This window comes from Bombus vancouverensis, unplaced genomic scaffold (genome assembly GCF_051014615.1).
Source record: "Bombus vancouverensis nearcticus unplaced genomic scaffold, iyBomVanc1_principal scaffold0018, whole genome shotgun sequence".
Taxonomy (NCBI): domain Eukaryota; kingdom Metazoa; phylum Arthropoda; class Insecta; order Hymenoptera; family Apidae; genus Bombus; species Bombus vancouverensis.
The window spans coordinates 6,791,752-6,819,524 of NW_027468910.1; positions in this window are offsets into that span (position 1 = coordinate 6,791,752).

Sequence of the window (27,773 nt, forward strand, 5' to 3'; positions counted from 1 at the left end):
AACGTATTACGTTATATGGGATGACGTTATAACGTATTTCGTTATATGGGATGACGTTATAACGTATTACGTTATATGGGATGACGTTATAACGAAATAGGTTATATGGTATGACGTTATAACGTAATAGGTTATATGGGATGACGTTATACCGAATTACGTTATATGGGATGACGTTATAACGTATTACGTTATATGGGATGACGTTATAACGTATTTCGTTTTATGGGATGACGTTATAACGTATTACGTTATATGGGATGACGTTATAACGAAATAGGTTATATGGTATGACGTTATAACGTAATAGGTTATATGGTATGACGTTATACCGAATTACGTTATATGGGATGACGTTATAACGTATTACGTTATATGGGATAACGTTATAACGAAATAGGTTATATGGTATGACGTTATAACGCAATAGGTTATATGGAATGACGTTATACCGAATTACGTTATATGGGATGACGTTATAACGTATTACGTTATATGGGATGACGTTATAACGTATTTCGTTATATGGGATGACGTTATAACGTATTACGTTATATGGGATGACGTTATAACGAAATAGGTTGATGGTATGACGTTATAACGTAATAGGTTATATGGGATGACGTTATACCGAATTACGTTATATGGGATGACGTTATAACGTATTACGTTATATGGGATGACGTTATAACGAAATAGGTTATATGGTATGACGTTATAACGTAATAGGTTATATGGTATAACGTTATACCGAATTACGTTATATGGGATGACGTTATAACGTATTACGTTATATGGGATGACGTTATAACGAAATAGGTTATATGGTATGACGTTATAACGTAATAGGTTATATGGTATAACGTTATACCGAATTACGTTATATGGGATGACGTTATAACGTATTTCGTTAAATGGGATGACGTTACAACGTATTACGTTATATGGGATGACGTTATAACGAAATAGGTTATATGGTATGACGTTACAACGTAATAGGTTATATGGTATGACGTTATAACGTATTACGTTATATGGGATGACGTTATAACGAAATAGGTTATGTGGTATGACGTTATAACGTAATAGGTTATATGGTATGACGTTATAACGTATTACGTTATGTGGGACGACGTTATAACGTATTGCGTTATATGGGATGACGTTATAACGTATTACGTTATATGGGATGACGTTATAACGTATTACGTTATGTGGGACGACGTTATAACGTATTGCGTTATATGGGATGACGTTATAACGTATTACGTTATATGGGATGACGTTATAACGTAATACGTTGTATGGTATGACGTTATAACGTAATAGGTTATATGGTATGACGTTATACCGAATTACGTTATATGGGATGACGTTATAACGTATTACGTTATATGGGATGACGTTATAACGTATTTCGTTATATGGGATGACGTTATAACGTATTACGTTATATGGGATGACGTTATAACGAAATAGGTTATATGGTATGACGTTATAACGTAATAGATTATATGGGATGACGTTATACCGAATTACGTTATATGGGATGACGTTATAACGTATTACGTTATATGGGATGACGTTATAACGTATTTCGTTTTATGGGATGACGTTATAACGTATTACGTTATATGGGATGACGTTATAACGAAATAGGTTATATGGTATGACGTTATAACGTAATAGGTTATATGGTATGACGTTATACCGAATTACGTTATATGGGATGACGTTATAACGTATTACGTTATATGGGATAACGTTATAACGAAATAGGTTATATGGTATGACGTTATAACGCCATAGGTTATATGGAATGACGTTATACCGAATTACGTTATATGGGATGACGTTATAACGTATTACGTTATATGGGATGACGTTATAACGTATTTCGTTATATGGGATGACGTTATAACGTATTACGTTATATGGGATGACGTTATAACGAAATAGGTTGATGGTATGACGTTATAACGTAATAGGTTATATGGGATGACGTTATACCGAATTACGTTATATGGGATGACGTTATAACGTATTACGTTATATGGGATGACGTTATAACGTATTTCGTTATATGGGATGACGTTATAACGTATTACGTTATATGGGATGACGTTATAACGAAATAGGTTATATGGTATGACGTTATAACGTAATAGGTTATATGGTATGACGTTATACCGAATTACGTTATATGGGATGACGTTATAACGTATTACGTTATATGGGATAACGTTATAACGAAATAGGTTATATGGTATGACGTTATAACGCAATAGGTTATATGGAATGACGTTATACCGAATTACGTTATATGGGATGACGTTATAACGTATTACGTTATATGGGATGACGTTATAACGTATTTCGTTATATGGGATGACGTTATAACGTATTACGTTATATGGGATGACGTTATAACGAAATAGGTTATATGGTATGACGTTATAACGTAATAGGTTATATGCTATGACGTTATACCGAATTACGTTATATGGGATGACGTTATAACGTATTACGTTATATGGGATGACGTTATAACGTATTACGTTATATGGGATGACGTTATAACGTATTACGTTATATGGGATGACGTTATAACGAAATAGGTTATATGGTATGACGTTATAACGTAATAGGTTATATGGTATAACGTTATACCGAATTACGTTATATGGGATGACGTTATAACGTATTACGTTATATGGGATGACGTTATAACGAAATAGGTTATATGGTATGACGTTATAACGTAATAGGTTATATGGTATAACGTTATACCGTATTACGTTATATGGGATGACGTTATAACGTATTACGTTATATGGAATACCGTTATAACGTATTAGGTTACATGGTATGACGTTATAACGTATTAGGTTATATGGGATGACGTTATATCGTAATAGGTTATATGGTATGACGTTATACCGAATTACGTTATATGGGATGACGTTATAACGTATTACGTTATATGGGATAACGTTATAACGAAATAGGTTATATGGTATGACGTTATAACGCAATAGGTTATATGGAATGACGTTATACCGAATTACGTTATATGGGATGACGTTATAACGTATTACGTTATATGGGATGACGTTATAACGTATTTCGTTATATGGGATGACGTTATAACGTAACAGGTTATATGGTATGACGTTATACCGAATTACGTTATATGGGATGACGTTATAACGTAATAGGTTATATGGTATAACGTTATACCGTATTACGTTCTATGGCATGATGTTATAACGTGTTACGTGATATGGGATGACGTTATAACGTATTGCGTTGTATGGGATGACGTTATAACGTATTACGTTATATGGGATGACGTTATAACGAAATAGGTTATATGGTATGACGTTATTACGTAAACAGGTTATATGGTATGACGTTATACCGAATTACGTTATATGGGATGACGTTATAACGTATTACGTTATATGGGATGACGTTATAACGAAATAGGTTATATGGTATGACGTTATAACGTAATAGGTTATATGGTATAACGTTATACCGTATTACGTTATATGGGATGACGTTATAACGTATTACGTTATATGGAATACCGTTATAACGTATTAGGTTACATGGTATGACGTTATAACGTATTAGGTTATATGGGATGACGTTATATCGTAATAGGTTATATGGTATGACGTTATACCGAATTACGTTATATGGGATGACGTTATAACGTATTACGTTATATGGGATAACGTTATAACGAAATAGGTTATATGGTATGACGTTATAACGCAATAGGTTATATGGAATGACGTTATACCGAATTACGTTATATGGGATGACGTTATAACGTATTACGTTATATGGGATGACGTTATAACGTATTTCGTTATATGGGATGACGTTATAACGTATTACGTTATATGGGATGACGTTATAACGAAATAGGTTATATGGTATGACGTTATAACGTAATAGGTTATATGGGATGACGTTATACCGAATTACGTTATATGGGATGACGTTATAACGTATTTCGTTATATGGGATGACGTTATAACGTATTACGTTATATGGGATGACGTTATAACGAAATAGGTTGATGGTATGACGTTATAACGTAATAGGTTATATGGAATGACGTTATACCGAATTACGTTATATGGGATGACGTTATAACGTATTACGTTATATGGGATGACGTTATAACGTATTTCGTTAAATGGGATGACGTTACAACGTATTACGTTATATGGGATGACGTTATAACGAAATAGGTTATATGGTATGACGTTACAACGTAATAGGTTATATGGTATGACGTTATAACGTATTACGTTATATGGGATGACGTTATAACGAAATAGGTTATGTGGTATGACGTTATAACGTAATAGGTTATATGGTATGACGTTATAACGTATTACGTTATGTGGGACGACGTTATAACGTATTGCGTTATATGGGATGACGTTATAACGTATTACGTTATATGGGATGACGTTATAACGTATTACGTTATGTGGGACGACGTTATAACGTATTGCGTTATATGGAATGACGTTATAACGTATTACGTTATATGGGATGACGTTATAACGTAATACGTTGTATGGTATGACGTTATAACGTAATAGGTTATATGGTATGACGTTATACCGAATTACGTTATATGGGATGACGTTATAACGTATTACGTTATATGGGATGACGTTATAACGTATTTCGTTATATGGGATGACGTTATAACGTATTATGTTATATGGGATGACGTTATAACGAAATAGGTTATATGGTATGACGTTATAACGTAATAGGTTATATGGGATGACGTTATACCGAATTACGTTATATGGGATGACGTTATAACGTATTACGTTATATGGGATGACGTTATAACGTATTTCGTTTTATGGGATGACGTTATAACGTATTACGTTATATGGGATGACGTTATAACGAAATAGGTTATATGGTATGACGTTATAACGTAATAGGTTATATGGTATGACGTTATACCGAATTACGTTATATGGGATGACGTTATAACGTATTACGTTATATGGGATAACGTTATAACGAAATAGGTTATATGGTATGACGTTATAACGCAATAGGTTATATGGAATGACGTTATACCGAATTACGTTATATGGGATGACGTTATAACGTATTACGTTATATGGGATGACGTTATAACGTATTTCGTTATATGGGATGACGTTATAACGTATTACGTTATATGGGATGACGTTATAACGAAATAGGTTGATGGTATGACGTTATAACGTAATAGGTTATATGGGATGACGTTATACCGAATTACGTTATATGGGATGACGTTATAACGTATTACGTTATATGGGATGACGTTATAACGAAATAGGTTATATGGTATGACGTTATAACGTAATAGGTTATATGGTATAACGTTATACCGAATTACGTTATATGGGATGACGTTATAACGTATTACGTTATATGGGATGACGTTATAACGTATTACGTTATATGGGATGACGTTATAACGTATTACGTTATGTGGGACGACGTTATAACGTATTGCGTTATATGGGATGACGTTATAACGTATTACGTTATATGGGATGACGTTATAACGTAATACGTTGTATGGTATGACGTTATAACATATTACGTTACATGGGATGACGCTATAACGTAATAGGTTATATGGTATGACGTTATAACGTAATAGGTTATATGGTATGACGTTATACCGAATTACGTTATATGGGATGACGTTATAACGTATTACGTTATATGGGATGACGTTATAACGTATTTCGTTAAATGGGATGACGTTACAACGTATTACGTTATATGGGATGACGTTATAACGAAATAGGTTATATGGTATGACGTTACAACGTAATAGGTTATATGGTATGACGTTATAACGTATTACGTTATATGGGATGACGTTATAACGAAATAGGTTATGTGGTATGACGTTATAACGTAATAGGTTATATGGTATGACGTTATAACGTATTACGTTATGTGGGACGACGTTATAACGTATTGCGTTATATGGGATGACGTTATAACGTATTACGTTATATGGGATGACGTTATAACGTATTACGTTATGTGGGACGACGTTATAACGTATTGCGTTATATGGGATGACGTTATAACGTATTACGTTATATGGGATGACGTTATAACGTAATACGTTGTATGGTATGACGTTATAACGTAATAGGTTATATGGTATGACGTTATACCGAATTACGTTATATGGGATGACGTTATAACGTATTACGTTATATGGGATGACGTTATAACGTATTTCGTTATATGGGATGACGTTATAACGTATTACGTTATATGGGATGACGTTATAACGAAATAGGTTATATGGTATGACGTTATAACGTAATAGATTATATGGGATGACGTTATACCGAATTACGTTATATGGGATGACGTTATAACGTATTACGTTATATGGGATGACGTTATAACGTATTTCGTTTTATGGGATGACGTTATAACGTATTACGTTATATGGGATGACGTTATAACGAAATAGGTTATATGGTATGACGTTATAACGTAATAGGTTATATGGTATGACGTTATACCGAATTACGTTATATGGGATGACGTTATAACGTATTACGTTATATGGGATAACGTTATAACGAAATAGGTTATATGGTATGACGTTATAACGCCATAGGTTATATGGAATGACGTTATACCGAATTACGTTATATGGGATGACGTTATAACGTATTACGTTATATGGGATGACGTTATAACGTATTTCGTTATATGGGATGACGTTATAACGTATTACGTTATATGGGATGACGTTATAACGAAATAGGTTGATGGTATGACGTTATAACGTAATAGGTTATATGGGATGACGTTATACCGAATTACGTTATATGGGATGACGTTATAACGTATTACGTTATATGGGATGACGTTATAACGTATTTCGTTATATGGGATGACGTTATAACGTATTACGTTATATGGGATGACGTTATAACGAAATAGGTTATATGGTATGACGTTATAACGTAATAGGTTATATGGTATGACGTTATACCGAATTACGTTATATGGGATGACGTTATAACGTATTACGTTATATGGGATAACGTTATAACGAAATAGGTTATATGGTATGACGTTATAACGCAATAGGTTATATGGAATGACGTTATACCGAATTACGTTATATGGGATGACGTTATAACGTATTACGTTATATGGGATGACGTTATAACGTATTTCGTTATATGGGATGACGTTATAACGTATTACGTTATATGGGATGACGTTATAACGAAATAGGTTATATGGTATGACGTTATAACGTAATAGGTTATATGCTATGACGTTATACCGAATTACGTTATATGGGATGACGTTATAACGTATTACGTTATATGGGATGACGTTATAACGTATTACGTTATATGGGATGACGTTATAACGTATTACGTTATATGGGATGACGTTATAACGAAATAGGTTATATGGTATGACGTTATAACGTAATAGGTTATATGGTATAACGTTATACCGAATTACGTTATATGGGATGACGCTATAACGTATTACGTTATATGGGATGACGTTATAACGAAATAGGTTATATGGTATGACGTTATAACGTAATAGGTTATATGGTATAACGTTATACCGAATTACGTTATATGGGATGACGTTATAACGTATTACGTTATATGGGATGACGTTATAACGTATTACCTTATATGGGATGACGTTATAACGAAATAGGTTATATGGTATGACGTTATAACGTAACAGGTTATATGGTATGACGTTATACCGAATTACGTTATATGGGATGACGTTATAACGTAATAGGTTATATGGTATAACGTTATACCGTATTACGTTCTATGGCATGATGTTATAACGTGTTACGTGATATGGGATGACGTTATAACGTATTGCGTTGTATGGGATGACGTTATAACGTATTACGTTATATGGGATGACGTTATAACGAAATAGGTTATATGGTATGACGTTATTACGTAAACAGGTTATATGGTATGACGTTATACCGAATTACGTTATATGGGATGACGTTATAACGTATTACGTTATATGGGATGACGTTATAACGAAATAGGTTATATGGTATGACGTTATAACGTAATAGGTTATATGGTATAACGTTATACCGTATTACGTTATATGGGATGACGTTATAACGTATTACGTTATATGGAATACCGTTATAACGTATTAGGTTACATGGTATGACGTTATAACGTATTAGGTTATATGGGATGACGTTATAACGTATTACGTTATATGGGATGACGTTATAACGAAATAGGTTATATGGTATGACGTTATAACGTAATAGGTTATATGGTATAACGTTATACCGTATTACGTTATATGGGATGACGTTATAACGTATTACGTTATATGGAATACCGTTATAACGTATTAGGTTACATGGTATGACGTTATAACGTATTACGTTATATGGGATGACGTTATAACGTAATACGTTATACGGTATGACGTTATAACGTAATACGTTATATGGTATGACGTTATAACGTATTACGTTATATGGGATGACGTTATAACGTATTACGTTATATGGAATACCGTTATAACGTATTAGGTTACATGGTATGACGTTTTTACGTATTAGGTTATATGGGATGACGTTATAACGTATTACGCTATATGGGATGACGTTATAACGTAATAGGTTATATGGTATAAAGTCATAACGTATTACGTTATATGGTATGACGTTATAACGTAATAGCTTATACGGTATGACGTTATAACGTAATACGTTATGTGGTATGACGATATAACGTATTACGTAATATGGGACGACGTTATAACTCATTACGTCATATGGGATGACGTTATAACGTATTACGTTGTATGGAATACCGTTATAACGTATCAGGTTATATGGTATGACGTTATAACGTATTACATTATGTGGGATGACGTTATAACGTATTACGTAATATGGGATGACGTTATAACGTAATAGGTTATATGGTATAACGTTATAACGTATTACGTTATATGGTATGACGTTATAATGTAATAGGTTATATGGTATGACGTTATAACGTAATACATCATATGGTATGACGTTATAACGTAAATAGGTTATATGGTATGACGTTATACCGTATTACGTTATTTGGGATGACGTTATAACGCATTACGTTATATGGGATGACGTTATAACGTATTACGTTATGTGGGACGACGTTATAACGTATTTCGTTATATGGGATGACGTTATAACGTATTACGTAATATGGGATGACGCTATAACGTATTACGTTATGTGGGACGACGTTATAACGTTTTGCGTTATATGGTATGACGTTATAACGTATTACGTTATATGGTATGACGTTATAACGTAATAGGTTATATGGCATGACGTTATAACGTATTACGTAATATGGGATGACGTTATAACGTATTACGTAATATGGGATGACATTATAACGTAATAGGTTATATGGGATGACGTTTTAACGCATTACGTAATATGGGATGACGTTATAACGTATTACGTTATATGGTATGACGTTATAACGTATTACGTTATGTGGGGCGACGTTATAACGTATTGCGTTATATGGGATGACGTTATAACGTAATACGTTATATGGTATAACGTTATAACGTATTACGTAATATGGGACGACGTTATAACGCATTACGTTATATGGAATACCGTTATAACGTATTAGGTTATATGGTATGACGTTATAACGTATTACGTTATATGGGATGACGTTATAACGTAATAGGTTATATGGGATGACGTTATAACGTAATAGGTTATATGGTATAACGTCATAACGTATTACGTTATATGGGATGACGTTATAACGTAATAGGTTATATGGTATGACGTCATAACGTATTACGTTATATGGTATGACGTTATAACGTAATAGGTTATACGGTATGACGTTATAACGTAATACGTTATATGGTATGACGTTATAACGTATTACGTTATATGGGATGATGTTATAACGCATTACGTAATATGGGATGACGTTATAACGTATTACGTTATATGGTATTACGTTATAACGTATTACGTTATGTGGGACGACGTTATAACGTATTGCGTTATATGGGATGACGTTATAACGTATTACGTTATATGGGATGACGTTATAACGTAATAGGTTATATGGGATGACGTTATAACGTAATAGGTTATATGGTATAACGTCATAACGGATTACGTTATATGATATGACGTTATAACGTAATACGTTATACGGTATGACGTTATAACGTAATACGTTATACGGTAAGACGTTATAACGTAATACGTTATATGGTATAACGTTATAACGTATTACGTAATATGGGACGACGTTATAACGTATTACGTTATATGGAATACCGTTATAACGTATTAGGTTATATGGTATGACGTTATAACGCATTACGTTATATGGGATGACGTTATAACGTATTACGTTATATGGAATACCGTTATATCGTATTAGGTTATATGGTATGACGTTATAACGTATTACGTTATATGGGATGACGATATAACGTATTACGTTATATGGGATGACGTTATAACGTATTACGTTATATGGGATGACGTTATAACGTAATAGGTTATATGGTATAACGTCATAACGTATTACGTTATATGGTATAACGTTATAACGTATTACGTAATATGGGACGACGTTATAACGCATAACGTTATATGGGATGACGTTATAACGTATTACGTTATATGGTATGACGTTATAACGTAATAGGTTATATGGCATGACGTTATAACGGATTACGTTATATGGGATGACGTTATAACGTATTTCGATGTATGGGATGACGTTATAACGTATTACGTAATATGGGATGACGTTTTAACGTATTACGTAATATGGGATGACGTTATAACGTAATCGGTTATTTGGTATAACGTTATAACGTATTACGTTATATGGTATGACGTTATAACGTAATAGGTTATATGGCATGATGTTATAACGCATTACGTTATATGGGATGACGTTATAACGTATTACGTTATATGGAATACCGTTATATCGTATTAGGTTATATGGTATGACGTTATAACGTATTACGTCATATGGGATGACGATATAACGTATTACGTTATATGGGATGACGTTATAACGTATTACGTTATATGGGATAACGTTATAACGTAATAGGTTATATGGTATAACGTCATAACGTATTACGTTATATGGTATAACGTTATAACGTATTACGTAATATGGGACGACGTTATAACGCATAACGTTATATGGGATGACGTTATAACGTATTACGTTATATGGGATGACGTTATAACGTATTTCGCTGTATGGGATGAAGTTATAACGTATTACGTAATATGGGATGACGTTATAACGTATTACGTAATATGGAATACCGTTATATCGTATTAGGTTATATGGTATAACGTTATAACGTATTACGTAATATGGGACGACGTTATAACGCATAACGTTATATGGGATGACGTTATAACGTATTACGTTATATGGGATGACGTTATAACGTATTTCGCTGTATGGGATGACGTTATAACGTATTACGTTATATGGGATGACGTTATAACGTATTACGTTATATGGGATGACGTTATAACGTAATAGGTTATATGGTATAACGTCATAACGTATTACGTTATATGGTATGACGTTATAACGTAATAGCTTATACGGTATGACGTTATAACGTAATACGTTATGTGGTATGACGATATAACGTATTACGTAATATGGGACGACGTTATAACTCATTACGTCATATGGGATGACGTTATAACGTATTACGTTGTATGGAATACCGTTATAACGTATCAGGTTATATGGTATGACGTTATAACGTATTACATTATATGGGATGACGTTATAACGTATTACGTAATATGGGATGACGTTATAACGTAATAGGTTATATGGTATAACGTTATAACGTATTACGTTATATGGTATGACGTTATAATGTAATAGGTTATATGGTATGACGTTATAACGTAATACGTCATATGGTATGACGTTATAACGTAAATAGGTTATATGGTATGACGTTATACCGTATTACGTTATTTGGGATGACGTTATAACGCATTACGTTATATGGGATGACGTTATAACGTATTACGTTATGTGGGACGACGTTATAACGTATTTCGTTATATGGGATGACGTGATAACGTATTACGTAATATGGGATGACGTTATAACGTATTACGTTATGTGGGACGACGTTATAACGTTTTGCGTTATATGGCATGACGTTATAACGTATTACGTTATATGGTATGACGTTATAACGTAATAGGTTATATGGCATGACGTTATAACGTATTACGTAATATGGGATGACGTTATAACGTATTACGTAATATGGGATGACGTTATAACGTAATAGGTTATATGGGATGACGTTGTAACGCATTACGTAATATGGGATGACGCTATAACGTATTACGTTATATGGTATGACGTTATAACGTATTACGTTATGTGGGGCGACGTTATAACGTATTGCGTTATATGGGATGACGTTATAACGTAATACGTTATATGGTATAACGTTATAACGTATTACGTAATATGGGACGACGTTATAACGTATTACGTTATATGGAATACCGTTATAACGTATTAGGTTATATGGTATGACGTTATAACGTATTACGTTATATGGGACGACGTTATAACGTAATAGGTTATATGGGATGACGTTATAACGTAATAGGTTATATGGTATAACGTCATAACGTATTACGTTATATGGGATGACGTTATAACGTAATAGGTTATATGGTATGACGTCATAACGTATTACGTTATATGGTATGACGTTATAACGTAATAGGTTATACGGTATGACGTTATAACGTAATACGTTATATGGTATGACGTTATAACGTATTACGTTATATGGGATGATGTTATAACGCATTACGTAATATGGGATGACGTTATAACGTATTACGTTATATGGTATGACGTTATAACGTATTACGTTATGTGGAACGACGTTATAACGTATTGCGTTATATGGGATGACGTTATAACGTATTATGTTATATGGGATGACGTTATAACGTAATAGGTTATATGGGATGACGTTATAACGTAATAGGTTATATGGTATAACGTCATAACGTATTACGTTATATGATATGACGTTATAACGTAATACGTTATACGGTATGACGTTATAACGTAATACGTTATACGGTAAGACGTTATAACGTAATACGTTATATGGTATAACGTTATAACGTATTACGTAATATGGGACGACGTTATAACGTATTACGTTATATGGAATACCGTTATAACGTATTAGGTTATGTGGTATGACGTTATAACGCATTACGTTATATGGGATGACGTTATAACGTATTACGTTATATGGAATACCGTTATATCGTATTAGGTTATATGGTATGACGTTATAACGTATTACGTTATATGGGATGACGATATAACGTATTACGTTATATGGGATGACGTTATAACGTATTACGTTATATGGGATGACGTTATAACGTAATAGGTTATATGGTATAACGTCATAACGTATTACGTTATATGGTATAACGTTATAACGTATTACGTAATATGGGACGACGTTATAACGCATAACGTTATATGGGATGACGTTATAACGTATTACGTTATATGGTATGACGTTATAACGTAATATGTTATATGGCATGACGTTATAACGGATTACGTTATATGGGATGACGTTATAACGTATTTCGATGTATGGGATGACGTTATAACGTATTACGTAATATGGGATGACGTTATAACGTATTACGTAATATGGGATGACGTTATAACGTAATAGGTTATTTGGTATAACGTTATAACGTATTACGTTATATGGTATGACGTTATAACGTAATAGGTTATATGGCATGACGTTATAACGCATTACGTTATATGGGATGACGTTATAACGTATTACGTTATATGGAATACCGTTATATCGTATTAGGTTATATGGTATGACGTTATAACGTATTACGTTATATGGGATGACGATATAACGTATTACGTTATATGGGATGACGTTATAACGTATTACGTTATATGGGATGACGTTATAACGTAATAGGTTATATGGTATAACGTCATAACGTATTACGTTATATGGTATAACGTTATAACGTATTACGTAATATGGGACGACGTTATAACGCATAACGTTATATGGGATGACGTTATAACGTATTACGTTATATGGGATCACGTTATAACGTATTACGTTATATGGTATGACGTTATAATGTAATAGGTTATATGGTATGACGTTATAACGTAATACGTCATATGGTATGACGTTATAACGTAAATAGGTTATATGGTATGACGTTATACCGTATTACGTTATTTGGGATGACGTTATAACGCATTACGTTATATGGGATGACGTTATAACGTATTACGTTATGTGGGACGACGTTATAACGTATTTCGTTATATGGGATGACGTGATAACGTATTACGTAATATGGGATGACGTTATAACGTATTACGTTATGTGGGACGACGTTATAACGTTTTGCGTTATATGGCATGACGTTATAACGTATTACGTTATATGGTATGACGTTATAACGTAATAGGTTATATGGCATGACGTTATAACGTAATACGTCATATGGTATGACGTTATAACGTAAATAGGTTATATGGTATGACGTTATACCGTATTACGTTATTTGGGATGACGTTATAACGCATTACGTTATATGGGATGACGTTATAACGTATTACGTTATGTGGGACGACGTTATAACGTATTACGTAATATGGGATGACGTTATAACGTATTACGTTATATGGTATGACGTTATAATGTAATAGGTTATATGGTATGACGTTATAACGTAATACGTCATATGGTATGACGTTATAACGTAAATAGGTTATATGGTATGACGTTATACCGTATTACGTTATTTGGGATGACGTTATAACGCATTACGTTATATGGGATGACGTTATAACGTATTACGTTATGTGGGACGACGTTATAACGTATTTCGTTATATGGGATGACGTGATAACGTATTACGTAATATGGGATGACGTTATAACGTATTACGTTATGTGGGACGACGTTATAACGTTTTGCGTTATATGGCATGACGTTATAACGTATTACGTTATATGGTATGACGTTATAACGTAATAGGTTATATGGCATGACGTTATAACGTATTACGTAATATGGGATGACGTTATAACGTATTACGTAATATGGGATGACGTTATAACGTAATAGGTTATATGGGATGACGTTGTAACGCATTACGTAATATGGGATGACGCTATAACGTATTACGTTATATGGTATGACGTTATAACGTATTACGTTATGTGGGGCGACGTTATAACGTATTGCGTTATATGGGATGACGTTATAACGTAATACGTTATATGGTATAACGTTATAACGTATTACGTAATATGGGACGACGTTATAACGTATTACGTTATATGGAATACCGTTATAACGTATTAGGTTATATGGTATGACGTTATAACGTATTACGTTATATGGGATGACGTTATAACGTAATAGGTTATATGGGATGACGTTATAACGTAATAGGTTTTATGGTATAACGTCATAACGTATTACGTTATATGGGATGACGTTATAACGTAATAGGTTATATGGTATGACGTCATAACGTATTACGTTATATGGTATGACGTTATAACGTAATAGGTTATACGGTATGACGTTATAACGTAATACGTTATATGGTATGACGTTATAACGTATTACGTTATATGGGATGATGTTATAACGCATTACGTAATATGGGATGACGTTATAACGTATTACGTTATATGGTATGACGTTATAACGTATTACGTTATGTGGGACGACGTTATAACGTATTGCGTTATATGGGATGACGTTATAACGTATTACGTTATATGGGATGACGTTATAACGTAATAGGTTATATGGGATGACGTTATAACGTAATAGGTTATATGGTATAACGTCATAACGTATTACGATATATGATATGACGTTATAACGTAATACGTTATACGGTATGACGTTATAACGTAATACGTTATACGGTAAGACGTTATAACGTAATACGTTATATGGTATAACGTTATAACGTATTACGTAATATGGGACGACGTTATAACGTATTACGTTATATGGAATACCGTTATAACGTATTAGGTTATATGGTATGACGTTATAACGCATTACGTTATATGGGATGACGTTATAACGTATTACGTTATATGGAATACCGTTATATCGTATTAGGTTATATGGTATGACGTTATAACGTATTACGTTATATGGGATGACGATATAACGTATTACGTTATATGGGATGACGTTATAACGTATTACGTTATATGGGATGACGTTATAACGTAATAGGTTATATGGTACAACGTCATAACGTATTACGTTATATGGTATAACGTTATAACGCATTACGTAATATGGGACGACGTTATAACGCATAACGTTATATGGGATGACGTTATAACGTATTACGTTATATGGTATGACGTTATAACGTAATATGTTATATGGCATGACGTTATAACGGATTACGTTATATGGGATGACGTTATAACGTATTTCGATGTATGGGATGACGTTATAACGTATTACGTAATATGGGATGACGTTATAACGTATTACGTAATATGGGATGACGTTATAACGTAATAGGTTATTTGGTATAACGTTATAACGTATTACGTTATATGGTATGACGTTATAACGTAATAGGTTATATGGCATGACGTTATAACGCATTACGTTATATGGGATGACGTTATAACGTATTACGTTATATGGAATACCGTTATATCGTATTAGGTTATATGGTATGACGTTATAACGTATTACGTTATATGGGATGACGATATAACGTATTACGTTATATGGGATGACGTTATACCGTATTACGTTATATGGGATGACGTTATAACGTAATAGGTTATATGGTATAACGTCATAACGTATTACGTTATATGGTATAACGTTATAACGTATTACGTAATATGGGACGACGTTATAACGCATAACGTTATATGGGATGACGTTATAACGTATTACGTTATATGGGATGACGTTATAACGTATTTCGCTGTATGGGATGACGTTATAACGTATTACGTAATATGGGAGGACGTTATAACGTATTACGTAATATGGGATGACGTTATAACGTAATAGGTTATTTGGTATAACGTTATTACGTATTACGTTATATGGTATGACGTTATAACGTAATAGGTTATATGGCATGACGTTATAACGCATAACGTTATATGGGATGACGTTATAACGTATTACGTTATATGGGATGACGTTATAACGTATTTCGCTGTATGGGATGACGTTATAACGTATTACGTTATGTGGGACGACGTTATAACGTATTTCGTTATATGGGATGACGTTATAACGTATTACGTAATATGGGATGACGTTATAACGTATTACGTTATGTGGGACGACGTTATAACGTTTTGCGTTATATGGTATGACGTTATAACGTATTACGTTATATGGTATGATGTTATAACGTAATAGGTTATAAGGCATGACGTTATAACGGATTACGTTATATGGGATGACGTTATAACGTATTTCGATGTATGGGATGACGTTATAACGTATTACGTAATATGGGATGACGTTATAACGTATTACGTAATATGGGATGACGTTATAACGTAATAGGTTATTTGGTATAACGTCATAACGTATTACGTTATATGGTATGACGTTATAACGTATTACGTTATGTGGGGCGACGTTATAACGTATTGCGTTATATGGGATGACGTTATAACGTAATAGGTTATATGGCATGACGTTATAACGGATTACGTTATATGGGATGACGTTATAACGTATTTCGATGTATGGGATGACGTTATAACGTATTACGTAATATGGTATAACGTTATAAGGTATTACGTAATATGGGGCGACGTTATAACGCATAACGTTATATGGGATGACGTTATAACGTATTTCGTTATATGGGATGACGTTATAACGTATTACGTAATATGGGATGACGTTATAACGTATTACGTTATGTGGGACGACGTTATAACGTTTTGCGTTATATGGTATGACGTTATAACGTATTACGTTATATGGTATGACGTTATAACGTAATAGGTTATATGGCATGACGTTATAACGTATTACGTAATATGGGATGACGTTATAACGTATTACGTAATATGGGATGACGTTATAACGTAAGAGGTTATATGGGATGACGTTTTAACGCATTACGTAATATGGGATGACGTTATAACGTATTACGTTATATGGTATGACGTTATAACGTATTACGTTATGTGGGGCGACGTTATAACGTATTGCGTTATATGGGATGACGTTATAACGTAATACGTTATATGGTATAACGTTATAACGTATTACGTAATATGGGACGACGTTATAACGCATTACGTTATATGGAATACCGTTATAACGTATTAGGTTATATGGTATGACGTTATAACGTATTACGTTATATGGGATGACGTTATAACGTAATAGGTTATATGGGATGACGTTATAACGTAATAGGTTATATGGTATAACGTCATAACGTATTACGTTATATGGGATGACGTTATAACGTAATAGGTTATATGGTATGACGTCATAACGTATTACGTTATATGGTATGACGTTATAACGTAATAGGTTATACGGTATGACGTTATAACGTAATACGTTATATGGTATGACGTTATAACGTATTACGTTATATGGGATGATGTTATGACGCATTACGTAATATGGGATGACGTTATAACGTATTACGTTATATGGTATTACGTTATAACGTATTACGTTATGTGGGACGACGTTATAACGTATTGCGTTATATGGGATGACGTTATAACGTATTACGTTATATGGGATGACGTTATAACGTAATAGGTTATATGGGATGACGTTATAACGTAATAGGTTATATGGTATAACGTCATAACGTATTACGTTATATGATATGACGTTATAACGTAATACGTTATACGGTATGACGTTATAACGTAATACGTTATACGGTAAGACGTTATAACGTAATACGTTATATGGTATAACGTTATAACGTATTACGTAATATGGGACGACGTTATAACGTATTACGTTATATGGAATACCGTTATAACGTATTAGGTTATATGGTATGACGTTATAACGCATTACGTTATATGGGATGACGTTATAACGTATTACGTTATATGGAATACCGTTATATCGTATTAGGTTATATGGTATGACGTTATAACGTATTACGTTATATGGGATGACGATATAACGTATTACGTTATATGGGATGACGTTATAACGTATTACGTTATATGGGATGACGTTATAACGTAATAGGTTATATGGTATAACGTCATAACGTATTACGTTATATGGTATAACGTTATAACGTATTACGTAATATGGGACGACGTTATAACGCATAACGTTATATGGGATGACGTTATAACGTATTACGTTATATGGTATGACGTTATAACGTAATAGGTTATATGGCATGACGTTATAACGGATTACGTTATATGGGATGACGTTATAACGTATTTCGATGTATGGGATGACGTTATAACGTATTACGTAATATGGGATGACGTTATAACGTATTACGTAATATGGGATGACGTTATAACGTAATAGGTTATTTGGTATAACGTTATAACGTATTACGTTATATGGTATGACGTTATAACGTAATAGGTTATATGGCATGATGTTATAACGCATTACGTTATATGGGATGACGTTATAACGTATTACGTTATATGGAATACCGTTATATCGTATTAGGTTATATGGTATGACGTTATAACGTATTACGTTATATGGGATGACGATATAACGTATTACGTTATATGGGATGACGTTATAACGTATTACGTTATATGGGATAACGTTATAACGTAATAGGTTATATGGTATAACGTCATAACGTATTACGTTATATGGTATAACGTTATAACGTATTACGTAATATGGGACGACGTTATAACGCATAACGTTATATGGGTTGACGTTATAACGTATTACGTTATATGGGATGACGTTATAACGTATTTCGCTGTATGGGATGACGTTATAACGTATTACGTAATATGGGATGACGTTATAACGTATTACGTAATATGGGATGACGTTATAACGTAATAGGTTATTTGGTATAACGTTATAACGTATTACGTTATATGGTATGACGTTATAACGTAATAGGTTATATGGCATGACGTTATAACGCATTACGTTATATGGGATGACGTTATAACGTATTACGTTATATGGAATACCGTTATATCGTATTAGGTTATATGGTATAACGTTATAACGTATTACGTAATATGGGACGACGTTATAACGCATAACGTTATATGGGATGACGTTATAACGTATTACGTTATATGGGATGACGTTATAACGTATTTCGCTGTATGGGATGACGTTATAACGTATTACGTTATATGGGATGACGTTATAACGTATTACGTTATATGGGATGACGTTATAACGTAATAGGTTATATGGTATAACGTCATAACGTATTACGTTATATGGTATGACGTTATAACGTAATAGCTTATACGGTATGACGTTATAACGTAATACGTTATGTGGTATGACGATATAACGTATTACGTAATATGGGACGACGTTATAACTCATTACGTCATATGGGATGACGTTATAACGTATTACGTTGTATGGAATACCGTTATAACGTATCAGGTTATATGGTATGACGTTATAACGTATTACATTATATGGGATGACGTTATAACGTATTACGTAATATGGGATGACGTTATAACGTAATAGGTTATATGGTATAACGTTATAACGTATTACGTTATATGGTATGACGTTATAATGTAATAGGTTATATGGTATGACGTTATAACGTAATACGTCATATGGTATGACGTTATAACGTAAATAGGTTATATGGTATGACGTTATACCGTATTACGTTATTTGGGATGACGTTATAACGCATTACGTTATATGGGATGACGTTATAACGTATTACGTTATGTGGGACGACGTTATAACGTATTTCGTTATATGGGATGACGTGATAACGTATTACGTAATATGGGATGACGTTATAACGTATTACGTTATGTGGGACGACGTTATAACGTTTTGCGTTATATGGTATGACGTTATAACGTATTACGTTATATGGTATGACGTTATAACGTAATAGGTTATATGGCATGACGTTATAACGTATTACGTAATATGGGATGACGTTATAACGTATTACGTAATATGGGATGACGTTATAACGTAATAGGTTATATGGGATGACGTTGTAACGCATTACGTAATATGGGAAGACGTTATAACGTATTACGTTATATGGTATGACGTTATAACGTATTACGTTATGTGGGGCGACGTTATAACGTATTGCGTTATATGGGATGACGTTATAACGTAATACGTTATATGGAATAACGTTATAACGTATTACGTAATATGGGACGACGTTATAACGTATTACGTTATATGGAATACCGTTATAACGTATTAGGTTATATGGTATGACGTTATAACGTATTACGTTATATGGGATGACGTTATAACGTAATAGGTTATATGGGATGACGTTATAACGTAATAGGTTATATGGTATAACGTCATAACGTATTACGTTATACGGGATGACGTTATAACGTAATAGGTTATATGGTATGACGTCATAACGTATTACGTTATATGGTATGACGTTATAACGTAATAGGTTATACGGTATGACGTTATAACGTAATACGTTATATGGTATGACGTTATAACGTATTACGTTATATGGGATGATGTTATAACGCATTACGTAATATGGGATGACGTTATAACGTATTACGTTATATGGTATGACGTTATAACGTATTAAGTTATGTGGGACGACGTTATAACGTATTGCGTTATATGGGATGACGTTATAACGTATTACGTTATATGGGATGACGTTATAACGTAATAGGTTATATGGGATGACGTTATAACGTAATAGGTTATATGGTATAACCTCATAACGTATTACGTTATATGATATGACGTTATAACGTAATACGTTATACGGTATGACGTTATAACGCAATACGTTATACGGTAAGACGTTATAACGTAATACGTTATATGGTATAACGTTATAACGTATTACGTAATATGGGACGACGTTATAACGTATTACGTTATATGGAATACCGTTATATCGTATTAGGTTATATGGTATGACGTTATAACGTATTACGTTATATGGGATGACGATATAACGTATTACGTTATATGGGATGACGTTATAACGTATTACGTTATATGGGATGACGTTATAACGTAATAGGTTATATGGCATGACGTTATAACGCATTACGTTATGTGGGATGACGTTATAACGTATTACGTTATATGGAATACCGTTATATCGTATTAGGTTATATGGTATGACGTTATAACGTATTACGTTATATGGGATGACGATATAACGTATTACGTTATATGGGATGACGTTATAACGTATTACGTTATATGGGATGACGTTATAACGTAATAGGTTATATGGTATAACGTCATAACGTATTACGTTATATGGTATAACGTTATAACGTATTACGTAACATGGGACGACGTTATAACGCATAACGTTATATGGGATGACGTTATAACGTATTACGTTATATGGGATGACGTTATAACGTAATAGGTTATATGGTATAACGTCATAACGTATTACGTTATATGGTATAACGTTATAACGTATTACGTAATATGGGACGACGTTATAACGCATAACGTTATATGGGATGACGTTATAACGTATTACGTTATATGGGATGACGTTATAACGTATTTCGCTGTATGGGATGACGTTATAACGTATTACGTAATATGGGAGGACGTTATAACGTATTACGTAATATGGGATGACGTTATAACGTAATAGGTTATTTGGTATAACGTTATTACGTATTACGTTATATGGTATGACGTTATAACGTAATAGGTTATATGGCATGACGTTATAACGCATAACGTTATATGGGATGACGTTATAACGTATTACGTTATATGGGATGACGTTATAACGTATTTCACTGTATGGGATGACGTTATAACGTATTACGTTATGTGGGACGACGTTATAACGTATTTCGTTATATGGGATGACGTTATAACGTATTACGTAATATGGGATGACGTTATAACGTATTACGTTATGTGGGACGACGTTATAACGTTTTGCGTTATATGGTATGACGTTATAACGTATTACGTTATATGGTATGATGTTATAACGTAATAGGTTATAAGGCATGACGTTATAACGGATTACGTTATATGGGATGACGTTATAACGTATTTCGATGTATGGGATGACGTTATAACGTATTACGTAATATGGGATGACGTTATAACGTATTACGTAATATGGGATGACGTTATAACGTAATAGGTTATTTGGTATAACGTCATAACGTATTACGTTATATGGTATGACGTTATAACGTATTACGTTATGTGGGGCGACGTTATAACGTATTGCGTTATATGGGATGACGTTATAACGTAATAGGTTATATGGCATGACGTTATAACGGATTACGTTATATGGGATGACGTTATAACGTATTTCGATGTATGGGATGACGTTATAACGTATTACGTAATATGGTATAACGTTATAAGGTATTACGTAATATGGGGCGACGTTATAACGCATAACGTTATATGGGATGACGTTATAACGTATTTCGTTATATGGGATGACGTTATAACGTATTACGTAATATGGGATGACGTTATAACGTATTACGTTATGTGGGACGACGTTATAACGTTTTGCGTTATATGGTATGACGTTATAACGTATTACGTTATATGGTATGACGTTATAACGTAATAGGTTATATGGCATGACGTTATAACGTATTACGTAATATGGGATGACGTTATAACGTATTACGTAATATGGGATGACGTTATAACGTAAGAGGTTATATGGGATGACGTTTTAACGCATTACGTAATATGGGATGACGTTATAACGTATTACGTTATATGGTATGACGTTATAACGTATTACGTTATGTGGGGCGACGTTATAACGTATTGCGTTATATGGGATGACGTTATAACGTAATACGTTATATGGTATAACGTTATAACGTATTACGTAATATGGGACGACGTTATAACGCATTACGTTATATGGAATACCGTTATAACGTATTAGGTTATATGGTATGACGTTATAACGTATTACGTTATATGGGATGACGTTATAACGTAATAGGTTATATGGGATGACGTTATAACGTAATAGGTTATATGGTATAACGTCATAACGTATTACGTTATATGGGATGACGTTATAACGTAATAGGTTATATGGTATGACGTCATAACGTATTACGTTATATGGTATGACGTTATAACGTAATAGGTTATACGGTATGACGTTATAACGTAATACGTTATATGGTATGACGTTATAACGTATTACGTTATATGGGATGATGTTATGACGCATTACGTAATATGGGATGACGTTATAACGTATTACGTTATATGGTATTACGTTATAACGTATTACGTTATGTGGGACGACGTTATAACGTATTGCGTTATATGGGATGACGTTATAACGTATTACGTTATATGGGATGACGTTATAACGTAATAGGTTATATGGGATGACGTTATAACGTAATAGGTTATATGGTATAACGTCATAACGTATTACGTTATATGATATGACGTTATAACGTAATACGTTATACGGTATGACGTTATAACGTAATACGTTATACGGTAAGACGTTATAACGTAATACGTTATATGGTATAACGTTATAACGTATTACGTAATATGGGACGACGTTATAACGTATTACGTTATATGGAATACCGTTATAACGTATTAGGTTATATGGTATGACGTTATAACGCATTACGTTATATGGGATGACGTTATAACGTATTACGTTATATGGAATACCGTTATATCGTATTAGGTTATATGGTATGACGTTATAACGTATTACGTTATATGGGATGACGATATAACGTATTACGTTATATGGGATGACGTTATAACGTATTACGTTATATGGGATGACGTTATAACGTAATAGGTTATATGGTATAACGTCATAACGTATTACGTTATATGGTATAACGTTATAACGTATTACGTAATATGGGACGACGTTATAACGCATAACGTTATATGGGATGACGTTATAACGTATTACGTTATATGGTATGACGTTATAACGTAATAGGTTATATGGCATGACGTTATAACGGATTACGTTATATGGGATGACGTTATAACGTATTTCGATGTATGGGATGACGTTATAACGTATTACGTAATATGGGATGACGTTATAACGTATTACGTAATATGGGATGACGTTATAACGTAATAGGTTATTTGGTATAACGTTATAACGTATTACGTTATATGGTATGACGTTATAACGTAATAGGTTATATGGCATGATGTTATAACGCATTACGTTATATGGGATGACGTTATAACGTATTACGTTATATGGAATACCGTTATATCGTATTAGGTTATATGGTATGACGTTATAACGTATTACGTTATATGGGATGACGATATAACGTATTACGTTATATGGGATGACGTTATAACGTATTACGTTATATGGGATAACGTTATAACGTAATAGGTTATATGGTATAACGTCATAACGTATTACGTTATATGGTATAACGTTATAACGTATTACGTAATATGGGACGACGTTATAACGCATAACGTTATATGGGTTGACGTTATAACGTATTACGTTATATGGGATGACGTTATAACGTATTTCGCTGTATGGGATGACGTTATAACGTATTACGTAATATGGGATGACGTTATAACGTATTACGTAATATGGGATGACGTTATAACGTAATAGGTTATTTGGTATAACGTTATAACGTATTACGTTATATGGTATGACGTTATAACGTAATAGGTTATATGGCATGACGTTATAACGCATTACGTTATATGGGATGACGTTATAACGTATTACGTTATATGGAATACCGTTATATCGTATTAGGTTATATGGTATAACGTTATAACGTATTACGTAATATGGGACGACGTTATAACGCATAACGTTATATGGGATGACGTTATAACGTATTACGTTATATGGGATGACGTTATAACGTATTTCGCTGTATGGGATGACGTTATAACGTATTACGTTATATGGGATGACGTTATAACGTATTACGTTATATGGGATGACGTTATAACGTAATAGGTTATATGGTATAACGTCATAACGTATTACGTTATATGGTATGACGTTATAACGTAATAGCTTATACGGTATGACGTTATAACGTAATACGTTATGTGGTATGACGATATAACGTATTACGTAATATGGGACGACGTTATAACTCATTACGTCATATGGGATGACGTTATAACGTATTACGTTGTATGGAATACCGTTATAACGTATCAGGTTATATGGTATGACGTTATAACGTATTACATTATATGGGATGACGTTATAACGTATTACGTAATATGGGATGACGTTATAACGTAATAGGTTATATGGTATAACGTTATAACGTATTACGTTATATGGTATGACGTTATAATGTAATAGGTTATATGGTATGACGTTATAACGTAATACGTCATATGGTATGACGTTATAACGTAAATAGGTTATATGGTATGACGTTATACCGTATTACGTTATTTGGGATGACGTTATAACGCATTACGTTATATGGGATGACGTTATAACGTATTACGTTATGTGGGACGACGTTATAACGTATTTCGTTATATGGGATGACGTGATAACGTATTACGTAATATGGGATGACGTTATAACGTATTACGTTATGTGGGACGACGTTATAACGTTTTGCGTTATATGGTATGACGTTATAACGTATTACGTTATATGGTATGACGTTATAACGTAATAGGTTATATGGCATGACGTTATAACGTATTACGTAATATGGGATGACGTTATAACGTATTACGTAATATGGGATGACGTTATAACGTAATAGGTTATATGGGATGACGTTGTAACGCATTACGTAATATGGGAAGACGTTATAACGTATTACGTTATATGGTATGACGTTATAACGTATTACGTTATGTGGGGCGACGTTATAACGTATTGCGTTATATGGGATGACGTTATAACGTAATACGTTATATGGAATAACGTTATAACGTATTACGTAATATGGGACGACGTTATAACGTATTACGTTATATGGAATACCGTTATAACGTATTAGGTTATATGGTATGACGTTATAACGTATTACGTTATATGGGATGACGTTATAACGTAATAGGTTATATGGGATGACGTTATAACGTAATAGGTTATATGGTATAACGTCATAACGTATTACGTTATACGGGATGACGTTATAACGTAATAGGTTATATGGTATGACGTCATAACGTATTACGTTATATGGTATGACGTTATAACGTAATAGGTTATACGGTATGACGTTATAACGTAATACGTTATATGGTATGACGTTATAACGTATTACGTTATATGGGATGATGTTATAACGCATTACGTAATATGG